Here is a 7,211-nt window from a genome sequence, read left to right as displayed (position 1 = left end):
TGGAAAGAACATGACTAGAGCAACGTTTTAAGTTTTTTTATTTTTCTGGTATATACGCCCCTTTCTCCTTAGACGCCTCATATATTCATCGATATATAATTAAAACAGAGAATTATTTACAGATAATAAGGCAATGAAACGAGAAACACGTTACGAATCATTAATACGCAGCCATGTTTATAGAGTCTTCAGGCGTAAAGAGTTTCTGACGTGATACGTTCTGGTCACGGAAAGCATAGCAACAAGACTTTCTCAACTCATCTTTATCCGCCAGGTTTATATATAGATCCATCCTAAAGGGCCTAGTTTTATCCATAAGGCTTTCTCGTTATTATTTGTCGGTTACCAGCTTCAAAAGCAGAAAAATCTACGCAGTGAAAATTTTAATACCTTTTTTTCTTCTTTCTTTTTGTGAAGTTACGACCTTTTATACCAAGCAATTCGCGATAAGGTGCAGCTTGTTACCGGTTAAATTCGAGAGAGAGAGAGAAAAAAAGGAAATATATCTTATTCGTGGTGGACACCGTTTAGTATAGACGCGCCAAACTGGTGTAAACTGCAATACAAATTAAGCATTAACAGGAGTATTATTCCTAAAATTGATTGAGGAACAAAGTGTTTTGTGCCCAGGGAAAAACACACACATAAAGATTTATATACCGATTACATAACCTGAGGACAAGCTTGTTTATATTGAAGTATATATAACATTTTAAGGTGCACATATGTTATATTATATTGAAGGGAATCAGGAACTCGCAGCTTACTAAACACAGCTTCGGATGTACTTAAGATTCTTGAGGAAGAGTCAGGTGCTTGGTTATTCTATGCCACTGCTTGCAAACTCCTCCCTCTGTTTGGCAGCCACCAATCACCGAAGACAAAATCTCTTTGTCCTGAACCCTGGAGATCCATTAAGGCTCATATTTAAACCACCGCATTTACCAGCTACTTCATTCGCTCGTTGTTCCTTACCCAGTCCAGTCCTTCGGTTTCCTGGTTCCTGAACGCTGACGCCACAAACACAGTTGCAGGCACAGTAAGTTTTGACTAGTTCCTGGTTCCTGGTTTCTAGCGCTCACTCTACAAACACAGTTGCGTGCACACTACACTTTATAAGGTGCAAACATAGAGCGTCAATCACTGGAGTGGTGATCTCCCTGCTTAACGTTTGACCAGCTCATGGTACAATACTGTATTACTTTTATTATTTTTATTACTACTATTACTTTTATCTCTTTACTATTATTATTATTATTTTATTATTATTAGCATTAATATTATTTTTACTACTGGCATACTGTTATATTATTATTGTTATTATATTACTGGACCCAATTTCACAGAGAAAAATTACCTTACAAAAACAGGTTGGCCTAAGCACTCCAACCATTGTGGTCAAGGCCTAAACATCTGCTGTTGGGTCTTAGCAGTGTCTAGCATAAATGGTTTCTGTAAATTACAGGACTTTCTTAGAATACAGTCACTAAGCACTAACTAAACAGTAATGTACAATCACACTCACTATTCACCCACTAAACACTTACACTTAACATACACTCACTCATTAACTAAACACTCACTGGATAGTCAACAATCACTAAGCACTCACAATACACTAAACGCTCATATACTCACTATACCTCAAATACAGTAAACATTCACTAAAGACTCACTTAATCCTAAATATTCATTAAACACTATACAATCACTAAGCATTCACTAAGCACTGACTGTACATTAAACATCCACTTAGCACTCTCTATATGCACTAAACACTCACTAAATAATTACTAAGCATTCACTATCCAGTAAACACTCATTAAACCCTAAACACTCACTAAACGCTAAATACTCACAAAACACTAAATGCTAATTAAACCCCTGAACACACATCAAACAGTGAATGAACATATGCTTATCACTCACTAAACACAAAATAAACACTTACACACTAAATATACACTAAACACTAACAATCATAAGACATTTACTAATCACTCACTAAACATGCACTGAATACTTACTAAACATTTACTAAACACAAACATTCACTAAACCCTAAACACTCACTGAATGCTTACTCACCAAACATTCGTTAAACACTAACATTCACAAAACATTTTCACTAAACTCTAAACACCAACTAAAGCTACTTACTAAACATTCATTCACTAAATGCTACCATGCACTAAACCTTCACCAAACCCTATACACTCCCTAAACATTTTGCACACTCGACATTCACTAAACTCTAAACATTTGCTAAACATTCACTGAATGCTTATATACTAAACAGCTGTTTAACACTAACATTCATATAACATTTTCACTCAACTCTAAACACTCACAACACATCCTCTGAATATTTACTCGAACTTGCACTAAACAATTTTTGATTACTTAAACACTAAACATTCACGAAACATTCATTAAAACCCTAAATACTTATTACAAATTCACTGAGGACTTGCATAATAAAGATTCAATAACATTCACAAAACACTAAACATCAGCAAACATTCACTAAACCCTAAAGTAAACATTTACTCATAAACATTCAATAAACACTTACTCACTAGACCCTAAAAATTTGCTAAACACATATTTATTAAACATTGACATTTTAAAAAATTCACAATTGCGCTAATCCTTGTTCAATTTCTGGGCTAGCAGACCTTTAAAAATGGACGCAAGGCTTTGCAACGCCGCCCTGGTGGAAGACCACCGAACTACGTAGTATTGGTGTAGAGATCGCAACTGCAGGTATATAGCCTCTATGGGTGCAAAGCTTTATTTACTTTTATCCCAACTCCCTTTCATTTCTTCTTCTTTATAAGTGAGGCAGAGCCGTGCTACTTCACTTTGAACATTATTTGATTACTTAAACACTAAACATTCAGTAAACATTCACTAAACCCTAAACTAAACATTTCCTCATAAACACTCAATAAACACTCACTAGACCCTAAAAATTTGCTAAACACTTATTTATTAAACATTAACATTTTAAAAAATCACAATTGCGCTAATCCTTGTTCAATTTCTGGGCTAGCAGACCTTTAAAAATGGACGCAAGGCTTTGCAACGCCGCCCTGGTGGAAGACCACCGAACTACGTAGTATTGGTATAGAGATCGCAACTGCAGGTATATACCCTCTATGGGTGCAAAGCTTTATTTACTTTTATCCCAACTCCCTTTCATTTCTTCTTCTTTATAAGTGAGGCAGAGCCGTGCTACTTCGCTTTGACATCCATCGCTTTCGAGGTTGAGAACATTCTTAATTTTGAGGGCTATCCTTATATATTCTCCCAGATTTCTGTTAGGGGATTATCAGTGTCCCTAAATTTATATCCTGATCTAATTTTTGTAGCAATTTACATGTGAATGAATGTTGGTGGTGTCCTCCTCCCTCTACATATTTCACAGACCTCTTCCTTAAATTTGCCCCGGAAGTTAGCCTTTAAGTTCAGCATATTAAGTCTGGCTTTCATTTTGAAACAAGCTTCCTTTGTTTCCAGTTCCCTTATGTACTTGTTTTCCTCGAAGTCATCTATGAATCTCAGCTTCTTCATTTCTTTTCTCTTTTTTCTCAAAGTCTCTTGGATATCTTGATTAATTTCTATATCATATTAGGTGCATATGTTCACCACACTTTTGTCCAACATTGCCCCTATGGGGCTCTTAACTGATCTTCAACTATTTCTTTTATCAATCATTCTCCTCCGAATATATTATGCTGTGGAAAAGCATTATCTTCTTATAATCAATTCTGTAGGCTACTGGCCATATGCCGGACTCCGCTATAATTCCCCAATACGGCGTGCCCTTAGGTTCTCCATACATTCCTCGGAGGATCCTGTATTGCATTTTCTCTAGTGCATTCAACTCGCTTTCCGTTACGTTACTCCGTCTCTATGTTGGCAAATAAAGTTGGTACAACTACTGTTTCATAGATCTTTTTCCTTACTTCTAGTGCCATATTTCCTACTTTTTTAACGTCCCCATATCTTCTGAGTTCTCTTAATAGGTACTCAACCTTTTGATTTCTAAAAGCGTCTGGACTCTAGACAATCTTCGTCTTCTTCACTTAGGTAAGGGCGACGCTAGGACCTTTGTAGAACAAGGGAAACCGATCATTCAGGGAAACTACTGCTGAGACACATGTGAAAATTGAAGTTTTCAATTGTAAGCGGTTATAACCGGGCTGTATAGTATGTAATTCTTTAATGTTTAGTACAGTGATTCCCTAAACATTATTGGGAGACTAGAAGTGTTTCTTTTTCTTTTTTGTCATATAACTTACGCCTACTGATCTGGATCAATGGTATTAGGGGATTACGGGTTCAGGAAAAATATGGATGAAGTAGCATATTCACTCCACCCCGTAATGATTTTTTTTTCTTTTTTTTAGTTGCCAGTGGCCTAGACCCATCAAGATGACGATAACTTGACTCAGTACCCGTGAAGAAGAAGAAGAAGAAGAAGAGAAAAGAGAGAAGAGGGAGAGAGAGAGAGAGAGAGAGAGAGAGAGAGAGAGATGCAGTGAAGAATTTGTATGCTCAAAGCGCGGGCAAGACCACGGTTTAGTAATTGTAATGAAGACGAGACAAATCATTTGACTTTGCCAAGGATACAAAGAACTACAACAACTAGACAATAAAGTCTAGACATATATAATCGAACACAAATACACACAGAAACATAGAAATTCATGGAAATTAAAAAGAATATTTTACGTTTAAAATTAGTTGTGATGTAGGTGACTGTTTCCACCGAAACTTATTATAAGTGAAATTAATCATTTTCTGTCCATCTCCTGTAACTGTACATTACTTCAATCACTTTAAGAAAAAATCTTTCAGACGACTCCAGTAGGTCTAGAAATGTGAATCTAAATCCATCCGTAGTCTACTTAAACTCTTTTGTGGCCTCTGAATTGTGATAAACGTCACAAGAAGAAGAATATAACAACTTTTTCGTCCCATTTCTTTCTCTCTCTCTCTCTCTCTCTCTCTCTCTCAGGTCTTTCCGAGGCGCTTATCGAAAATAATGAGGTTCCTTCAAGCAAGCATCGTGGCTCTGTTCTGCCTGGTCCTGCTGGAAGAAGTTGCTGGTATGCAAAAAAAGTTTCCTTTATCAAGTATTCTTCATGTGTCTATACTCTGTTTTTTTTTCATCTGTCCGTCCGCCTGTGGTGTTTTTGTATGGTAACACTGCGTCCCGGGCTTTAGATAGTTACGCTATTGTAAGTTTTAGGTAAATAAAAGGATATCTGGGTGTACATTTGCAACTGAAAAGTGTTTTAATAATTTACTGTATGCGAATTACACCGTTAATATTCGAAATAGGATATTATTATAATCGTTGAATGTAACTATCTAAAGCCCGGGACGCAGTGTTACCATACAAAAACACCACAGGCGGATGGACAGATGAAAAAAAAACAGTATAGTCATTATTTCATGTACCTGATAGCATAATTTTAACTACGTAATTCCAGCATCATTAATTGCAGTCATTGACGTTATATGGTAAACTACTGTAGAGAAATAGTGGCTTAAAATGCTAACGGTAAAATAAGGTTTTCATGGCTGTATAGATCAGTGGTTCCCAAACTGGGGGAAATTCCCCCCCCGGGGGGGTAGGGGGGGGTGATTTGAAGCTACCAGGGGGGAAATAATTACACTACCTACTAACTAAAAAAATCCCCCTTCTCACTAATTTAATTCTAAAGTAGAAGAGCAAACAAAAGTCCTTTTATTTGTTACTAACCGCTCTCCATGGCTATGCGGTTAGTTATTACCAACCGCTCTCTATCCACTTTACTCTGTAACTATATGTTTATCGGTACATTTATACATTTGAAATATAAATTAGTAAATAGTCACAGTGTGTTTTAACTACTCTTTCCCTCATACACATGAAGGGGGAAATCTGGTTAGTTGAACGGGGTGCAGGGGGAAATGACAGAAAAAAAGTTTAGGAACCACTGCTATAGATTAACCTTTTCTTTATGACATTAAATTCAGATATCTTCCAGTAGAACATGCACGCAGAATATAGAAATTTGACAGATGGATTCTACATTCTCCTCTCTTTTTTCACCACAGGAAGTGTAGCAGGATCTCGCATCAAACGTCAGTCTGGAAATCGTCCTCCGCTGGTGCCGGCATCCATCGCCGATCAGAGGAATCATGAATGCAATAAGTGTCTCGTGAGAGGTGATTCAGGCTCTTGCGTGGCAGACCTAGAGTGTTGCAAAAGGGATTATAAAGACAAAGACCAATACGATTGTTGCGAGCAGGCCTGGAAAGGCAACGGCTGTCGTAAACCATAAAAGCAATTTACCTGCTTTTGTTTGTTACCGGCTCTGTTAGAGAGATGCTCTTACAATAGCATCGTCTCATGATCAGAGAGTTCAGCCGGTAGTGTTCATTCTTATTCATTCAGTAACTATTGCTTTTCATTGGGGGGAGGGGGGGGGGGGGCGAGAAAAGTCGTTATGACCAACTGCCACTTGCACCAGATTACTAAGGTGTGTTGTCCTTCTGTTAAATTCCTTCTTAAGAGATGATGGGGAAACTAAAGTCACTTTTGAACTGTAATTTTCATCTAGAATTAGTTGAGTGTATGGTCTACATACGCAGGGCAAAACCTTACAATATCCTTAAAAAAATCCTAAACAAAGATTAATACAGTGATGGAAAACTCAATTTCAAATGTAGGGTTATAATAACTGACAATACATCATAATTCTGGGTTTCTCGGGATATCTGAGACTCGCTGGTAAAATTCTCCTTGTGAAATGGACTTTTTCAAACTATGATTTTTGTTGGCCAGTGAAATCTAGCTTTAGAAAATGCAAACTTCCTACAAAATCGATGTTAAAACTGGAAGTATCAATACTTATCTTTTAACTAATGGTTTAGTCCTATGACAGAAAATGTCATAATCTTTCTTTATCCTTCACAAACCATTTTAAAGTAGTATCTTGAGAGTCAAAGTCGATTTTAGGTTTTAGTATGTTCACCAGTGTACCATTTTGACATGGCTTGTAGTCTCTTTAAGCATAACCTTATAACAATGCATTTAACGTTTATCTCAAATGTGGGATCTGTGTATCACTTAATGTTCTGTTTATTTGTAACGTTGCTTCCTTCATAAATTGTAATCAGTCTGATTTTGAAAGCAATAAAGTGAAGTGTGT

The 7,211-nt window shown here is 36.8% G+C and overlaps 1 long non-coding RNA gene across 1 annotated transcript; it reads left to right on the top strand.

The window, feature by feature from the left end:
• The first annotated feature begins 885 nt into the window (after positions 1-885).
• Positions 886-7,211, top strand: LOC135203793 (uncharacterized). Its single transcript, XR_010312023.1, has 3 exons — positions 886-1,039; positions 5,027-5,117; positions 6,115-7,211. It is a non-coding gene; the product is annotated as an uncharacterized LOC135203793 (long non-coding RNA).

This window comes from Macrobrachium nipponense, chromosome 36 (genome assembly GCF_015104395.2).
Source record: "Macrobrachium nipponense isolate FS-2020 chromosome 36, ASM1510439v2, whole genome shotgun sequence".
NCBI lineage: Eukaryota > Metazoa > Arthropoda > Malacostraca > Decapoda > Palaemonidae > Macrobrachium > Macrobrachium nipponense.
This window is presented reverse-complemented; position numbering and strand designations above follow the sequence as displayed.